The sequence below is a fragment of the Protopterus annectens genome, chromosome 3.part1 (assembly GCF_019279795.1).
Source record: "Protopterus annectens isolate FY-2018-M chromosome 3.part1, PAN1.0, whole genome shotgun sequence".
Taxonomy (NCBI): Eukaryota; Metazoa; Chordata; order Ceratodontiformes; family Protopteridae; genus Protopterus; species Protopterus annectens.
Window position 1 is genome coordinate 312,238,699 of NC_056732.1, and position 19,094 is coordinate 312,257,792.

The 19,094-nt window shown below is 44.4% G+C and overlaps 1 protein-coding gene across 2 annotated transcripts in view; it reads right to left on the bottom strand.

Moving 5' to 3' along the window:
* RBMS3 (RNA binding motif single stranded interacting protein 3) overlaps window positions 1–19,094 on the bottom strand; it is a 3,568,139-nt gene that overhangs the window by 1,868,034 nt on the left and 1,681,011 nt on the right. The window lies entirely within an intron of this gene.

Sequence of the window (19,094 nt, forward strand, 5' to 3'; positions counted from 1 at the left end):
TGGTGAGCCTATGCATAATGGCACAGTGGGTTATTGTGTTGAAGGGTTTTGCAAGGTTCAGGTAGGCTGTGTGGACAGCCATCCCTATGTCGATGGACCTGTTAGATGTTTAAAGAATACAAACAGGTTCAAGAGGCAAAATCTGCCCACAACAATGCTGAAATGTGTAGGACACAGTGTCCGTATGTTCCCAATGTCTATGTGTATGAGTCCCATGACAATACACTCCATAGCTTTGCAGAACAGGCTACTCAGGCTTATAGGGCAATATTGTCTGTGGTCTGTTGTGGCACCAACTTTGTGGAGCAGGACCACTGTTGCTGTATGCCATTCCTTGGGTACATATCCTGTGGTAACTCTGATATTGAACAGTGATGTAATGTGAGGGTTACGTCTGTCATGATGCTCGTGTAAGATGCAGGCTGGGACACCGTCTGGTCACATAGATACTGTGATGCATGCTTTGGGGAGGGCAGCACTCACCTGTTACTGTGTGATGTCAGGGAGGTTATACTCTGTTGGGATGGATAGTTGTTCCTTAGGGGGGATGGGTGGGAGACATCTGCACTGAACCTGTTTGCCAGGATGTTGGCAATGCCAGTGGGTTCAGGGTAGGTTTAGTCAGTATGCAGTAACTCACAGCATATCAGTGAGTGTCCACCCAGGTTCCTGACATAACTGAAGAAGGCCGTGTGATAGTCCTACATGTCTGTTGCAATTGTCCGGTAGAAGCGGCCCTTAGAAAAGTTCATGAGTGATCGTAGCTGTCTGCTAGTACAGATCACAGATGCCTTCCCAGTCTGGGATTGTGGTCTATCATGTAGTAGCTTCCTCCTGATGTTGTACAGCTTATTAATGGCTGGGGTCTACCAGACAGGTCCCCTGCCATTGGAGTAGTGAGTCCTGTTGTTATTTGGGATAGCACAATCCATGCAGTCTACTAGGTGTCCATAGAATGTGTATGTAAAGGATGCAGCAGTGTGAGCCATATTTGCCACTGTCTCAGGGTCTATGAAGGATACCACCTTGCTACGGTGAAGTGAGACGTTGGCCCATGAGAAGTTCACCAAGATTACCCAGGATAGGTGTGTGGAGGGTATATCTATGTCCAGTGAGATACATGTATGTTCTGACCTTACCAATGAGGGGTATATCGCTGGTGTGGAACATAGAGTCCCCATGTTGGTGATGATCAGGTCCAATATGTATTCCCCCTTGTGGCTGTGCTGACTGGTTGTGCCATAGCATATGAGTCTACAAATTGTAGCGACTGTTGGGTGAGGGTGTCAGGGCTTGAGTAGTAACCCCAGTCAATATTTGTGCATATGAAGTCACACAATATAATGGTGTTTGTGGAGACCTTCATATTCTTCATAGTTCCCACGAAAGCCAAGTGTGATTCCTGAGATTGGGAGTGTGTTCTGTTGCAGGCAACAAACTGAAAGGCAGTATTGCACAATGGTGGTTGTATATGTATGGTCTGTGATGCTTTGTGCAGTGCTACTAACCCGAAGGTGTGTGTATCTGTGATGTATTTGGATGCTCCCACTAGTTGTGTTGCTTGTTCCAAGGCTTGTTGTCAGACAGCATGGTATGAAACATGTAGTGTTGGTGTGCATAAGCGAGCCTGGACCAGGCATCTGTCAGTACACAGAAATTGCTATCCTCCATACTGAGGAGAGCCCTGAGTGGCTGCAATATGAGGTTAACACAACTGTTGTTGAGCAGCATTACCCTTAGTTTCATTTAACCTGTAATGTCTATGGAGGTGGGTTTGTCTTCTGAGCCCTGCTTAAAAAAGGCACTATGGTGGTAGCAAGAGCCTTAGCCAGCATTCCAAAGTCCAAGGGTGACAAGTGCAAGCTGTCCATAGTGAAGCTACGTGGCATGTTGAGCATGTCACCATAGGCTGACAGACACTGTATCCCCTATGCATTAAAGAAATTTGTTAGGCAACTGCTAATGTGATATGTGTGTGCATTTACTGTGACATCATAATTGGTGGGTGTAAGATGCTAGACAAGGTCAGGGTCATACTGGCCTGGGATACATGATCAGAGTGTTCCTCCATGTATCATGTCATGTGGTCCAGGGAGTAACGTCTGTGGTTATACACACCAGCATGGACAATGATGGTGTCAGTTCTATACTTGCTTTGGAGTGACCTGACTGCCTGTGTTATGCGGCAGATCCTGGCACCCAACAGACAGCCCAAAGTGACTATTCCCTTGTTAGGGCTGGTGAGTGGTACATCAGTGTGTCTGACAATAAGTGTCACCTATTACAAGTGTATTAGGTGTGCTGTTTAGCCTGAAGGGAAGTGACTGTGTGGCACACTGAAATTGTGAACTATGTGATATGTGGGTATTGTAGTGGGGTAGCAGGTGTGTGTGTGTCTGATTTGGAGGTCTCTGCTGCTTAGGTAGAGTACATTTACAGCATCTGAGTATGTCTATGTGTGATAATGTGGATTGAGTGCTGTTGCTAGAGGATATGTGAGACTGATATGGTGTGTGTGTGGTTACCTTCACCACCTGATAGACTGTGCCAGTCATGGGTCGAGAGAGTTCAGCACCCTGTATGTCTATATAGGTGCATCTCACACATATATCTGAGTTTGTCGGGAGGAGGAGAGGGTTGTCTGTGTACATGAAGCAGATGTGACATTGTGTCAATATCACAATATCCACCAGCTGGACTGGAGAGTACACAAGAAACCAACCCCTGGACATGCCAGGATATTATCATGATCACAAAGGATCAGTAGGGTGTTAAGCATGTAAAAGAGTATAACAGAGATTAGTGCTCATGTTCGTTGGTGTTTTGTAAAGAGTAGCTGAACAGGAGTCCAGACTGAATCATGACACCTCCTTCAGCTATGTCATAAATAGCAATGTACACCCATATATGTCCTGAGTTAGGGCCAACTGTACCTGAGTGACAATGCCGACATCATGCCAGACAGGCCCATATGTACATACCCACCTCCCACTGACAATAGTCCATATCATCATACCAGGAGATATCACATGTAGAATGGATGAGCAACTACCCCCACTGCCAAAAGCATGGCAGAAAATGGAATACATTGATTCCAAATATGTGCCATGCACAACCTACAGAATAAACAGATCATGCACCTGAACAGTCAGCTGAGCCTCACCCCCTACACAGAATGTGGAACCATTGAATGTGTCACAGCTACATATGGCACTCCCCACAAGTGTTGGTGCACAACACACCATGGGAATTCAAGTCCAGTACGCCTATGAAGTCTGATCTGCAAGGTCATGGAGTCCATCATGGTTGCAGTCATAAACAGAGCTATTGGAAGCTGACATACACACAACCCTACCAACTGCGGTATGTTCATGTGCGGCTCATGGTTCCCAAACATGCTAGACTGTTTGCAAGGCAGCCACCCAAGACATACATCAATGAACACATCTACACATGTGTCACATAGACTTTGAATAGCCCTTTATCAACATCCCAGACACATGTAGTATCCACAAAACCAACAAGCTGTGCATAAATATGTGTTGACATATGACAGAATGTCAATGTGTCCACAGATAGATCACACAAGGTAAGGATTCTGAGGTCTTGTTCAAGCTGTTGACACCTGCTGAACCACATGGACCATTCCTGGAATGGCATAAAATAAAGTGTACACACATCACCATGTCCAGTCTGATGATATCACCATCCTATAAATACAGCAGGAGAAGGGAAATGGGCCAGTAAAGCAAATACCATGCTGTGTTAATGCGTCTCTCTATTATCTTAACATAGTTAGGTAGGGGTTTGAATTCTGCAAACAGTGAGTGGGGGGTGTGTGTATGTGTGCAGTTTCCTTTGAGAGGTGTCCCCTTTTTGGAGACTGGGACAACTCACTAAAAGAGGTACATTCCTCTTTGGAAAGTCTGATGATGTCACCATCCTACAAATACAGCAGGAGAAGGGATACCAGCTAGTAAAGCAAACAGCATGCCGTGTGAATGTGTCTCCCTGTAGTATCATAACATAGTTATGTAGGGGTTTGAATCCTGCAAACAGTGGGGGATGTGTGTGTATGTGTGCAATTTCCTTTGAAAGGAGTGCCCTTTTTGTAGACTGGGAAAACACACTAAAAGAGGCACATTCCTCCTTGGAAAGACTGATGATGTCACCATCCTACAAATACAGCCGGAGAAGGGAAACCACCCAGTAAAGCAGATAGTGCGCCATGTTAATGCATCACTCTCTAGTATCATAACATAGCTAGGTAGGGGTTTGAATCCTGCAAATGCTGACTGTGTGTGTGTCACTGTTGGTCAATGCGGTGTGGGTTTTGCTTTTACTATGGTATAACATAGTATGATTACAACAGTAAGTGCATTGCACAAATCAAGTATCTGCATGGCAAATATATATGTGTACATGTCCCCTCAATCAGTACATAGGTGTGAAGCCTGCATACTACATGAATATATCTGTTGCCATTGACAGGTTGTGCCACTGCTACTCAGATCGTAGGTCACATATGTATGTATGTGACAAGGCCGTCCACTGTCGTGTTCTGTGGCCAAGGTCATCTGTGGCACACACACCCATGACAGTTACTTAAGAGTAGTGTGAGTGAGGGTATATGCCTGGGGTATATGTCAGACATGGTCATACACAACAAAGACTGCCAAGAATGGACAGTCTTTATAAGTGTACAACTGCCTTGTGGATATGCATTCAGGCCTCTAATGTGTTATGTGATACACCTTGGGACTCCACGATACCTATGGATATGTGGATACCAAGGGACACATGACATAACATGAGGCTGTATGTATACATTGGTACCCAACATACATGTTTGAGGGCTACCACATATGTGGTACTGACAGGATAGTATGTATAGCACATGATGACGACTATGCCATAGTCAGCTTACTGCTATACAGCATGTATCAGACAACAGGTATCTGTCTGTATGATACCCTTGTGTAGGATATGCGTCCCATCCAGGGAATGCATTGTAGGCCAATCCATGCATTTCCAGATTTGGATGGACATATCCCTAGTGTGTCTGCATGTACCTAAGAGAGCTATATGCCAAACAGGTGTGGTCACAGGAATGGGTGGCAGTCATTACCACTGGGTAGTGTTACAGTGTAGCACCGGAAGGATCCAATTGATACTGGGTTCCCTACTACTGTGTGTCATTTGTCAGGACATCATCCAATGATTGCTTAGAGTCATGCTGTTGAGGTTGTGTATACTACCAGACCGCAAATCATTGACAGATATTAATGGTATCACCCACAGCATAGTGTCAACCCATGTCATACACATGCCTACCCATGTTAGTAAATAACTTTAGTAGAATGCATACTGGCCATTGAAAGATACTATGAGATGTTAACAATGTGTATGACAGGGTATGCCACACGCCCCATGTGCCCACTATGCACGTACATGCAGACAGTGTACACCCACCATGTTCACAGATGTACACTTGCTAATCTGTACTGCACACATCACACACGTACTGTCCACTCACTAACACATACTGGCAACACATTACACTTCAGCCAAGTGGCACATGGGTGGACAATACATACTCAGACCTAACAGTGGTGTAAACAATGCTACATTGACAATCAGAGCTTTGATGCATAATGTCCACTCAGATATACCTACAAGGATCTCATTACATTTCCTTGCTGACAACTTGTTATTATTGCTACAATGCTATAGTGTCACCCTGTGCATCAGCACCATGTTAGCCTGTCCGTCAATGATGCAGATGACAGGAGGCGACACAGGTATCATCATATGCACAGGGCATTATGTTGTTTGCCAGAGCCAGACATTGACCCATCCAATCGACATGTTTGTGTGTGTGTGTGTGTGTGTGTGTGTGTGTGTGTGTGTGTGTGTGTGTGTGTGTGTGTGTGTGTGTGTGTGTGTGTGTGTGTGTGAGGGACAACAGTACAGCATGGGCCAATGTTGATGTAATGTGTGTGTGTATGTGTGAGCCCTAGTTGTTTGGTTAATGTGTATGTGTCTGCATGCACACAGCTTCACCATGTGGCTGCCATATAAGGTAGTTTGTGGGACAGCCAGAGACTGTACCTGCTAGGCTGTACAGATCACTGTCTCCAGCCACAGACACAGTACCTGTGCCTGGCAGGGGGGCTACGGACAGTATCGGGTACAAACCCTGACTGGGTACTGTCATCAGAGGCAGAGGTATGATGACTGGACCCTTGTCCCTGCTGGGACTGGCCAGAGCAGTGGGGCTGGTACTGCCTCTACTGGAGCGGCTGTGAACCATGGGCTGCCTGCGAACACTGCCAGCTGTTGCTGTTGCTGGCATGCGTCCGTGTCGACGTCGCAACCGTCCCGCACGGTCATGGCTCATGGAAGACATGTTGTGGAGGGCATCTAATGTCTCCCCCCATGTCTATCAATGACCTCAGTGTAAGTCCAGATGGCACCGGCAAGGTCACATATGCTGTCATTGATAGTGGTGTAATGTGCCCTCTGTGCCCTAAGTCCCTGCCTGGTGTACCGTTCCATACGTGCCTGAGCCTGCATTACAGCCCGGAACATACTGGTTATCATAAGACCTGTGAGGGCACACCTACCAGGGGCAATACAACCAGTGGTACTCCCCTGAGAACCCCTGGACCTCCGCCTATGTGGTACAGTTCCAGGTCTACGGCTATGGCTGCTGTGAGGGGATGCAAGTGCCATGGGTACCATACTCTCCTGGTCAATGCCAACTGTATGCTGTCCCTCACCTATGGCCATTGGTGGTGAGGGATGTATTGACAGTATGAGTGTGCGCATAGATGGGGTTGAACGCTGTGTACTGTCGATTGGCGGACCAATTACAGTGACCTTGTCAAATCTTCCTGTGCCAATATACATGTGTCATCATCACCACTATTCGTGGCAGTGACTTCAGGTTGCCTGCTGCTTTCGCCAACCCCTAACCCAGCACCTGTGAGTGGAAGACAGGAAATACACGTTACGGTCTGCACATGCACACATACATACATGAACACATGCACACCTGAACACATGCACACATGAACACATGCACACGAACATATGCACACATGCACACATGAACACATGCACACATGGACACATGCACACATAAACACATGCACACATGCACACATGAACACTAATACACACCTCACTACAGCACATACACACACATACCAGCAATCCAACACATACTCTATAGTGGGTGAAGGTGGGTGTCAGTATCACAAGGTAGACAGTCACCACACACGTGTCAGCATGCAGAATATGTGTTGCACAAGACCATGCAGTGCAAGTGTAGACAGCCCTATTAAATGGCAGTATACATGGCTTTGATACAACTGTGTAGTTGTTCAGTGATTGGCTACACCCTGGAACACAACATGTACATGGACACAACATTGCTGTGCAGGTATTATCAGCTCTGCAATGCCCTGTGCATCATCACTCACAAGTATACATGCCGTGGCTGCATGTGTTATCTGTGTGACACATGGATATCCATATCTGAGTGCAGTGTCTGTGTCCATAGCAGATAATAGTGGGCACAGGTGTAGCACATGCATGCTATGTACACACACGGTGCATGTTGACGTGAAGGAATCCCAATGCTTGACATGGCCAGTGTACAGTGGTTATGGTGAGTGAGGGACATATTGCAGATATGTGGGTGCCAGACATGGCATGGCATGCTACACAACTGCAACATTAAACACCACACATACCCAATGTGTGTCAAGTGACCTTTACACCCACTAGCATTCCAGGACATATATGTGTCACTTTGTGTGGATGGTGACTGCTGTGCATATTGTGTATACTGGAATATGTAAGTACACAGACAACATGCTATGCATATTGTGCATAGGTGCATATGTTTGCACACACACAACACTGAGGTGCAAAGCAATGACTACTATGAGTTGTACTGTGGTCACTGTAACTGGATGGGGTGTAGTACCCTGTGCCATCATCAATATGTAACTTGTGGTCACTCACAGCTACTAATGTGTACAAGACCACTGCCTAGCATGCTGTACCTGAACTGCAGTGCCATGGCTACGTTCACAATTACACAGTCACCTTGTACATGGGTGTGTGAGGTGCCCATTAGGGAGCATTGCCTAACATGACTGTGTTATGTGTTGCAGAGTGTTGCACAGCCCCATGATATGCCTCTACCCCTAAGGTACATCATGTGTGTGTGCATGACATGTGGGATACTGAAGTGTGGCCTTACAGCGGGTGTGTGGTAATGCCAAATGTAGCATGTTTTCGTGTACTGCGTATTATAAACGTGTTCTGTTGTGTACAACTGTAGCAACTATGCATATCCAATGTACAGTACAGTGTTGCCACAATTGTGTCTGCTGCACTGTGCATTGCATGTGATTGAAGCAGCTACTGACTTTACTGAGATGATTGATGTCTCACAGCAAACATGCACAGCATGCATTATGCATAGGTGTGTTACGTGTACATGGCCTACACCTCACCTATGACATGCACATTCCATTACCAATATTAAAGTGTTAACACACTCACCAGCATGTATTGTCTGCCCTGCTGTCACACCAGAGGGACCTAGAAGAATATGACACAGTTTGTCAGTGGCCACAACTGTGGCATTGCTACTGTGAGTGTGCTAAACGACAGTGGAACAACAGTCAACAGTCACAGGTATACGGATACTATTCCAAATATCAGTATTGCACATGTTAGGCAGCACAACTGCTAAACACACAGTACACATCTCACATATGCATATTCTGACAATACATGTAACAGTAGTCTACAGCTAGGGCGTATTACCTGCACACTCCATGTCATCCTGCTGGGTGGCTCCAGCCTCCATGATGACACATGTGTGATGCTGTTGCTGCTGTAGGCCAGGAGCCACCATGCTTAGGAGCAGCTCCTCCACTCTGGTGAGGGGGGATGTATGGCCACCCCACCACCTTTGGCAAGCTGTTGCCTATGGATATCAGACGCATGCTGCCAGACATGTCTAATTAAATCACTGCAGTGATGGCGTACCTGCTTATATGTCCGGTTATGCATGCCTATGTCATTTACGCGGCAAACAAGGTCTTGCCACAGTGCAGTACGGTCATGCTGGTGCTGGCTGGCCCTGGAAAAAAGCAGGTTATAGTGCTGCACCAGGCTGTTCAGAATTTTTTGCTCCTCAGCAGCTAAATACGATGGATTACGTTGATGAGCCATAACCCTGGAAGAAAATTAAACGATATGTGTGAGCATGTCATGTGGCACATTTAACATTATGAAGTACAGATATCACTTAACTGCCATATATAGCATCTATCTGTCTATCAGAGGATACACACATTCAATACCACATATCAGTGCTCAGCCCACAACTGGCTGACAGCGCCTGCAACACTCTTTATAACTCACCAGTATACACCAGTAGTTGGTATACTGTTTGGGATACAATGCACAACCTCACCCCGGGGGTATATATCAAGCTAATGCATGAAGAAATATGTCATCCAATGCCATAAATGTCATGTACATTTACAGTATTACTGGTAAACCACCCTAGTCTTTGATGCCATACCCCTACCTAACATATCTGCACAATTGTTAATATGGCTGGCATACTGCTGTAACAGAGTATGCATGTTGCTAGGTACACACACATACCCTGTAACACACATGTCATTGCGGGCATGGTACAGGCATCATTAAACACACATCAGACATACATACAACACACAGATGAGCATTACCTGTGTACCTTATAGTACTGTGTGCCCCTACTTACAGATACCTATGCCTGTGGTATGTAATCTGTGCAGACTACAGGAAACACACAAGACAGTGTTACCAGGGACTGTGAACATACACCATACTGTGCTGTTTAGGCCTACAGCTTCAGGTAGTACAACAGTTCATATGTGAGCTGGAGTCACCAGCAGTACCACTTACTGAGCATACATGTATTGCTTCAGCCTACATTGGAACACCACAGTCGTACACAAGGAACGACGTCACAACATATGCCATCCTACTATGTCTGCATCCCAATAACTGACACATCTTTCTCTGGCTTCACACCTAGGACACAAACTACCATGACAGACACAACCTCACACTAAGCTATCACACCTTTACAAACCTTGCACACAGTCACTGTCACACTCATTCCACCTCACATAGCAGGTATTGCACTGAGTACATGTGTGTGTGCAGTGTGTCATAGGTAGGTAATACGCTATTGGCCCTAGGGCCTAGAGCAGCCTAGCCATATGCTACCCTGGCCTTTGACACACATGCAATGTGATTTCACTTGCTCCTGTCAACCAGATACACAGAGGTGACTCCCAGGGCATATTAACTATCTCCAAAACAATCATCAGGGGTATGTATGACATCTGCTAATGAGGAGCCTTGTTTGTTCATGCTGGGTGGTTTAGTCCAGAGTATGGCATATTTGTGGATAGGAACCTGTATCTCCAGCATGTGCTGTTTAGTGAGGTGACAAGGATTAGGGCCCTAGGTCATGCAGCCCGGAGGGATTGTGAGGTGTTGTCATGGTGGTTGGCTGACTGCTATGGGTGTGACATACCTCTGTATGTCCGGCAGTGGTAACCTCTGGGTGGGCGGTATGCAACTCACTCTAGCTGTAGTTTCTGAGTCAGTCTGCATAGGGCATGTGTTTGATGGCAGTATTACTCTTTGTTAGGTATGTCTGTGGCCTTTCCACTTGCTGTAGTTGTCATGTGAGGTACATACCACATGGGGCATTGTGATGAGTAGAGGGGAACACCGACCTATATTTCCCTAGATGACACACCTTTTGTGATGACACGTACCACGTAGACAGATTACATTACTGATTATCAAAGGGGAGCCTACTGTCCACCTGTGTCCCGTGTACCCTTCTGACACCATCAGTGTTAGGCAGGCTACCACCTATGTGGCAGTTACTGCATAAGGTGTTTTGGAATGGGGTATGGCACTGCAGTATCAACACTGGTGTTCAGTCCATGCCTTGGACAACAGGCACCTGTTGCAGTACATATGACCCCGTGTCTCCCTCACTCTCTCTTAAAAAAAAAAAAAAAAAATATATATATATATATATATATATATATATATATATATATATATATATACACATATACATACATATACACATATCTATCCGTATCTATCCATATCTATCCATATCTATCCACACCTATACACATCTATACACATCTATACATATCTATACATATCTATATATATATATATATATATATATATATATATATATATATACATGTATATATACACATACATATAAACATCCATTGCTGTACATATAGCTGCACATGTAGGCACATATACTGCCCACCTTTCATGGTGGGGATGTCAATTATGCAACAGTTGTGAGACATACAGTTATGTAATACTATTGCACAATGTTGTGCAGAATGCATTCTGCTGTCCTCAGGCTGTATAGCTGTTGCAGGCCTCACTGCCTGTAGCTCAATCTCACAGTGTTTAACACCACATGACATAACCGGCACTGCTTGCTTTCTGCAATGCCACACTACAACCTACATACATATGTGCACATAGCAGCCTTCAACAACATACTTATGTCCAGCCTTCACTAACAGTTGCAGTATGTCCCTTGCCCTATGCAAATGTGCATGCACATATAGATACAGACTGCTGCCAGATATGGATGATTCACAGTATGTAGAGTACCCTTCAGACACATCTTTCGGATGTCAGCAAATACATATCTGTTACATACCTTACCTTTGTATTCCTCACCTCCGTCTGTTGTAGGTGTTTTTTTTTTATTTTATTTTTTTTTGTTTTGTTTCCTCTGTGTGTTGCTGTTTGTTTTCAGCATCTGCCTCCTTCTGCCTGTTTGTGTCTGCCTGTCTCTGTCTGTCTCTCTCTCTCTCTCTCTCTCTCTCTCTCTCTCCCAGTTGTTGCAATGATATTATTGCATGTGTGGACAGCAGATACAGGCTGCTTTTCTAGGTATCTGCACATGTGCATGTGATGGCCTCTGCACCAATTGGTGCCCACCATTTAGTAATTACATGCAGCGTGCTGTGTGGTAATTGCAGTTCTCACTGTGATTTCAGGACACTGCTATAAAATGATAGGTTAGGTAGGCGTAGCCCTTTCAGTTTTGCAAGGTGGGGACCATGCTTGTTTGCTGTGGACACTGTTGTCTCAGTCAGAAGGTTGGTATATGTCTCATATCTGAAGCTGGGTTGTAGCCAGTGAAATGCATGTTGTACTGAAACCTGACTGTTGCTTCTTCCAGTACACTCTTCTCAGTGTGTAGGTTTACTCACACCTCCTAATGCTAACACTGGATACATGGGAGTATGTACTTTCTTTTCGAATTAGAGAATTAACTGGCATACAACAGTAGTTATTGCAATGTGTTCCTATGGCTTTCCTATTTTCCCTTTACATTCACTCATTGTAATGCATGTTATATTTCTTTCAGCACCAAGTTATTGTATATCTGCTGTGGTGTAGTGGTACTTCATGCAGACAGGTGAGTCCAAGGTGCCTTGTTCAGGCTGACAAGGTTTTTTATTTTGCTGCTGAGCAGTACAAGGGCCTTGTCATACAGAGTGACTAAGGCACGTTTAAGCAGTTGTAAGTGGGTTTGAGCGACGCTTCACGATGCTAAGCTAAGATTAGCTTAGCTCATTTTATTTTAGCAATACTAAGCCAAGCTTGACTTAGCTTATCATATCTTAGCAATGCTAAGCTAAGCACACACATGCGCACACTGGTGCAAACCCGCTTACTACTGTTTACAAGTGCTCACTCCCGCTAACCTCTTCGCTCATTTCTTTGACAGAAAAGTAAATGGAGAGATAAGAATGTGGTGATAAAGGGTGCACAAAGAGGGGAAGACAGTAGGGAAACCAGCTCGGGATGTACAGGATGGGTGTGGAGATGGTCCATAGCTGCCCATTTCTTTACCAGCAACAGCTGTGCATATGCAATACATTAGGAGGGATATTTGAAACCTTCAACCCCTGAGAGAGGGGTGAGGACAACTAAGTATGTTGTACTACCAATTATGAATATCAGGCACATGCACTGTTTTTGAACTGCTACACTATCATTAGTACGTTACTCACTTCTGAACAGTTTGTGGTTTGTGTTGACATTAGCACAGTGTGCTCAGGACAACTGGACATATTTCACTACTGTGTATGCCTACCTACACCCTTGGTTGTGCCTGACTACACGGGTATACAGTACCTTTGGGTAGGGGTGCAGAAGTGCAGAGTGCATTATTTATTATCGTGTGATGTTTATCTTACTGAACATGCAGAGTTGCTGTGTACCTGTAAGTCTATAAAGGCTAGTAGTCTATCTGAGTAGCTCCCACCTGTGGACATATCCAGATGGTAGACAGAGGTCAGCCTAGTATTCTTTGACTGTGCACCACAGCAGTCTTTTCAGCACCTGAACAATGGCATTGTCACAGGTGGTTGCTAGCAGTACATGGCTACATCCTTTGATATTTCTGTGTTGTACTTCTACATAAGGGCATGCTTGTGGGATTCATTATACAGCTATTTGCAGAGTGTGTAACAGCAGACAAGCTGATATGCCTGAGTGTTTCTGACTCTTCAAGGCCTCAGATACTCTCAGGTATATATTTGAACAGCCTCAGGGAAAGGTACATATAACTGGGATACACCTGTGATATATTTCAGATATTTTGTAGTTCAGACTTTGGGGGATTCAGAGCATATGTATTACTACACCTTTTCTGACCTGCAAGCAGTGTCTACTCTCACTTATTGACATTTGTCATTAAGTGAGATTCTCCACCTTTCTGCCTACTGTTAGTACATTTCACAGGGAGTCAGAGGGGCACAGCTAACATTTGTTTACCAATCAGGGTCATCACTGTAGATCAGTCACTGTTGGGAGGTCTGGCCTGTGACCTATGCAAATATGCCAGTGTTTATCCTTTGTGGGGTTTGTAAGGTGCTACTGTAACATTATTCCCTACTAGCATGGCTGATTCTCTTTTCACAGTCATGTCATGCAATTCCACAACACCTGCTGGTTAAGGCCCACAGAACAAGATTTGTGTTACGCCATTCATATTTTCCTTTTACATTCACTCATGGTAATGCATGATATATTGCTTTCAGCACTAAGTTATTGTATATCTGCTGTGGTGTAGTGGTACTTCATGCAGACTGGTGAGTCCAAGGTCCCGGGTTCGAGACTGACAAGATTTTTTATTTTGCTGCTCAGCAGAACAAGGGCCCTGCCATGCAGAGTGACTAAGGCACTTTTAAGCAGTTGTAAGTGGGTTTGCGTGGGTTTCCATGATGCTTAGCAATGCTTATCTAAGCGCACACAAGCTCACACTCACGCACCTCCGCTAACTACTGCTTAAAAGTGCTTACTCCCACTAATCCCCGCACCACTTTCTTTTAAAGAAAAGAAAATGGGGAGATAGGAAAGTGGTGAAAAAGGGGGCACAAAGAGGATAAGACAGTAGGGAAACCATCTCGGGATGTGCAGGATGGGTGTAGGGATGGTCCATAGCTGCCCATTTCTTTACCAGCAACAGCTGTGCATATGTTTGAAATTTGGTGTGAAATTTGAAACCTTCCACCCCTGAGAGAGGTGTGAGGACAACAAAATATGTTGTACTGCCAATTAGAATTATCAGTTTACATGTCCAGCGGACATGTGTGCGAATTGGGCAGCTATGTATGGGGTGTAATTTTTTTATGGGAACAGATTGCCCTTTTGTTTTTTTTTTCAGGTGAGAGTGGAAAGTGAGGTAGAGGAAGTAGGTATATTTGGGGAGGTAGGTTGGGGAGGTAAACAGACAAGACAAACAAGACGCATACAGGGTCGGAGTTTGACACATGGGGTGCGTGAACACAACTGACAGGGAAGGATGTTTGGAAATCGCAAGCCCATGAGCCCACAGATGGTAACAGTGGAACTGAGATCCCCACCTGTGGGCAGTCACCACTGCACCTTCACAGCCCCGAGGGTGGCTGTGCTGAGGGCTGTGTAGGATGGGCAGGCTCACCCAAGAGATGTGCCACTCTCGCCTCAAGCTGGCGTAGGGGATCAGTGACTGAACGCTGGATCTCCCTACGCACCACAGCCTGGACCCTAGCAAGGGTGACAGGTGGTCCTCCTCTGCCCACATTTGCAATGGGAGGAAGAGCCCCGTCCCCTGCAGTGCTTCTACCCGAAGGTGGCACAGGACCAATGGAGGAGGGGAGCCCGGGCTGAGCACCAGAGCCGCTGGTGCCAGATGCACTCGCCAACTGAGGAGAGACAGGTGGGTCTGCTGGGACTAGCCTTCCCATACATTCTGTGATTAGGTGTGTTTAATTACAATATAAACAACAGCATTCCAGATTAGTTGTAACAGCATGCAGTAATATTCCCATTAACCCAACGCACCAAGGTTCCAACAGTTGAACAGCAAGCATAACACATGCATATACTGAACGACAGTGGATATTCCAACAGCATGCAGGGATGTTTGATAGCAACAGGCCACCATGAATGTGGTGTTTGAACAGGGCACATGCATCAACCTCAATGCAAATATTTATAAAACAATAGGACATATGTCCCAACAAATATTTAAGATTACACATACCTACTGAGGTGTGGAATTGCATGGTTTATGCACATACGGTTGGGTGTAGAAAAAACCTCGGTTAACTTCTTATAATGACCTTTTAGTCTACACTACATTCCCAGTGACTGCAAGTGTATATCCCCTACCTGTATTATTATACTTGCCACCATATACTAGGTTGTGTCATGGGTTTAGCTAGTTCAATATATGCCTGACCTATATCTGACATACTAACTGTCCAGGATGCAGATGTTACTGCTACATATTTCTTGTTTGCATTTATATTTCTTTATCTACATATCTGGGATGTTATCACATGACATTTTCACTTCGATTTGTACAGAAACCTGCATTTCTTGACACACACACTCACATTTCTGGTGAATAATTACATGCTACACGTGTGCCAGGTTTACTTATTCATGCCAGCCAGTAACTGACTATTGTGGACTGTATATATGTTTCACAACTACTAGCACTTCCATCACCCACTTTATAAGGAACTGCATAACTCTGGGTTGCCAGCACATTTTCAAACAGTACTGTTTGTATAATGCAAGGGTAAAACAACATTTCAGACACTGTGACACAGACGCACTCTGGGTTTTAGACCTTTATTAATGACATTGCACATTTTTCCACAGGCTCACTCCTTTATTTGTTTTAATGGTGTTTATGGAAGACTTGTTCAAGACATATTATACCTTTATTAATAGGTTAGAACAATCTTTTTTTCAGGCTCACTCACTTATGTTATATGACAGTGCCTGCAGAGGTATTATTCTAGATGTATGTTACCTTTCTTAATGGGTTGCTACACTCTTTTTCTGCCTCTCTGACGTTTTTATCTGACAGTACATGCAGAGGACTTATTCAGGCAATTCTATGGCTGTTTTATTGGACTACAACACTTTATTTCATGCTCTCTCCCATATTTTATATAACAATACATGTAGAATAATCACTAACCTGCCTGGTGGCGCAGCCTTAGCAGCCTGTCAGCATAGGCTTGCTGATTCATAGCATGGTCACCTGCAGCTGTAAAGTAAATGAAGGGATATTGAGACATACCTATCCGTTATACATACTCCATTATCAATTCTTACATACTGCATTCCATGGCTACCTACTCAGTTGTGGGGCATTCTGCATTCCACAGGCCTCCTGTATCCACTGGTTCAGGCAGTCCTGCTTTCGTCTCTTCAGGTCTGCATGGTGGTGATGGACCTGCTCACCAGTCCGAGAAATGCCTGTGGCACTGGTGAGGTCACGAGCTAACCGGTTCCAAGCCTCTGCCTTGTACTCCATCCCTTGGAACTGGCCCTGCAGGAGTCTTGACTCGTGACGGTGGACAAGGAGCTAAACCATGTATTTGGACTCCTCGATGCCCCAATGTTGCACTCGGAAGCGTGAACCCTCTCCTGCACCTGCCATTCTCACTGCAAATGTGAGCTGCAATCAGTTATTGTGAGTATTCCTGCCTATGGAGCTTAAATATGCCGCATTTCCCACACTTTTTGTGATTGGCCGTTTTGTAAAATTCTTGGCTGACTGCAGACCTGCTTAGTAATGATTAAACTACCATTCATAAGTTTATCAATGTTAATAGTGGCTGCTTCCCCTATGTTGTCATGGCTTAGTGGTTCTGTACATTGATTATGATGCACAGGGTCCTGGGTTTGAACCTGGTCATTCTTTTATTTTAATACTGTCTAGACAGGCTAGGGGCTGTGGCTGTGTTTAAGCAACTTAGCTCTACATTGCTCCACAGTGCCCTATGGTGCCCTGGTTGGCGCGGCGTGCACATCCGCGCAAACACATTGTGCTGGGTAAAGTGCTTTTAAACTTTGGGCAACTCTATTGTGCTGGGTAAAGCACTATTAAACTATTGGCAACTCTGTTTAGCTGGGTAAAGTGCTATTAAACTATGGGCAACTCTGTTTAACTGGGTAAAGTGCTATTAAACTATGGGCACCTCTGTTTAGCTGGGTAAAGCGCTATTAAACTATGGGCACCTGTGTTTAGCTGTGTAAAGCGTTGCTTAACACCAGGCTGTTATATATCTGGGTCCTTTAAAAATATATATTTTGTTCACTGATACATTGGCCATGTCACTGCTTTTAATAAAATTTTAATCATATATGTTTGGTATTATTTCAAATACTGATTTAAAACATAAATAAGAAGGGGAGTGGTGGGACTTGAACCGTGAATGCCTTCTCTTTGTGCATACGCTCTACCATTACGCTATTGCAATTTTGTGCGATTTGCATAAACATTCTTTCTTTTGCTCTTCCATGTCAGAATTGCTAACTCTAGCTAAGCAATGGGCACACCCGCGCACACATGTGCAAATACGGGCAGCTATATCGTGGATTTAAAAAAATATATATAATTATTTACTTTATATATGTGTGATGGGGGTTTACAGTGTCAGGGAGTGTGGTGTTGGGTGCAAGTACATTTGAGTGAACTCGCTCTTGTGTGTTGGCATTATGCCTTTTAAAACCTTGCAGGGGCATGCACATTTAGACTGCTCGACTTACGGTTGAGTCAGCGTGCTCTCATGAATATTCATGGCATGCTGACATCAAACCGTTCAAACGCAGCCTCCTAGTAAGACTTATTAAGTCTTACATGGAGGATTAGTGAATCCAGGGGATAGACTATAATGTCCCTTTTGGCATTTATATGTCAAAGCAATTGACACAACTTGAATGTCTAGAGCATTGTCTCACTATGAAAAGCATGGCTCTTATTCATAAGGACTACACTAATAGTCTGAAAGCTTTGTCCCATTTCTCAGTATTATACAGGTTGCTGAGGTGTGAGCACTGCCTTACATATGGACCATGAATAGATCCTATCCTTTCAGACCCAATGAACATCCACAAGTCCTTTGTTGGCTTGAACGCCACATCAAGAGATCTTAATCTCTTCTACCATGTAAATAAAAATGTTTAAGGAAAAGATAAGTATTGCAAATGATTCCATTCCTTTGGAATTGTCTTCCTCTCCACAAAAAATAGACTACTTCTTTCACTGTATTCAAATGTAATGTCATTGAATGGATGGGAAAGTAGTAACATGTAAATGTTTTGCTTGCTATGAGTAATACATATTTAAATTACAGGGGCTAAAGAAAATTTCAAGATAATGCATGGTTAGGCTTCTAAAGATTTTTTAGGTTCAACAGCCTAGTAAGAAACTGTTAAACTGAATATGCTCTGAAGATAGCTGGCAGTGATTTGTCTTGTAAGGATATTGCTGGTTGATGTTATTGTTCTTGGACTACAGTTCTTAACCTGATGAATCACCCAGACTCTATTCTTCATACATGCTGGCAATAAACTGTTCATAAGGATAATTCCAAAAAAATGTAAAAAGAAATACTCACACCAATGCAGATTTATCCTGGTCA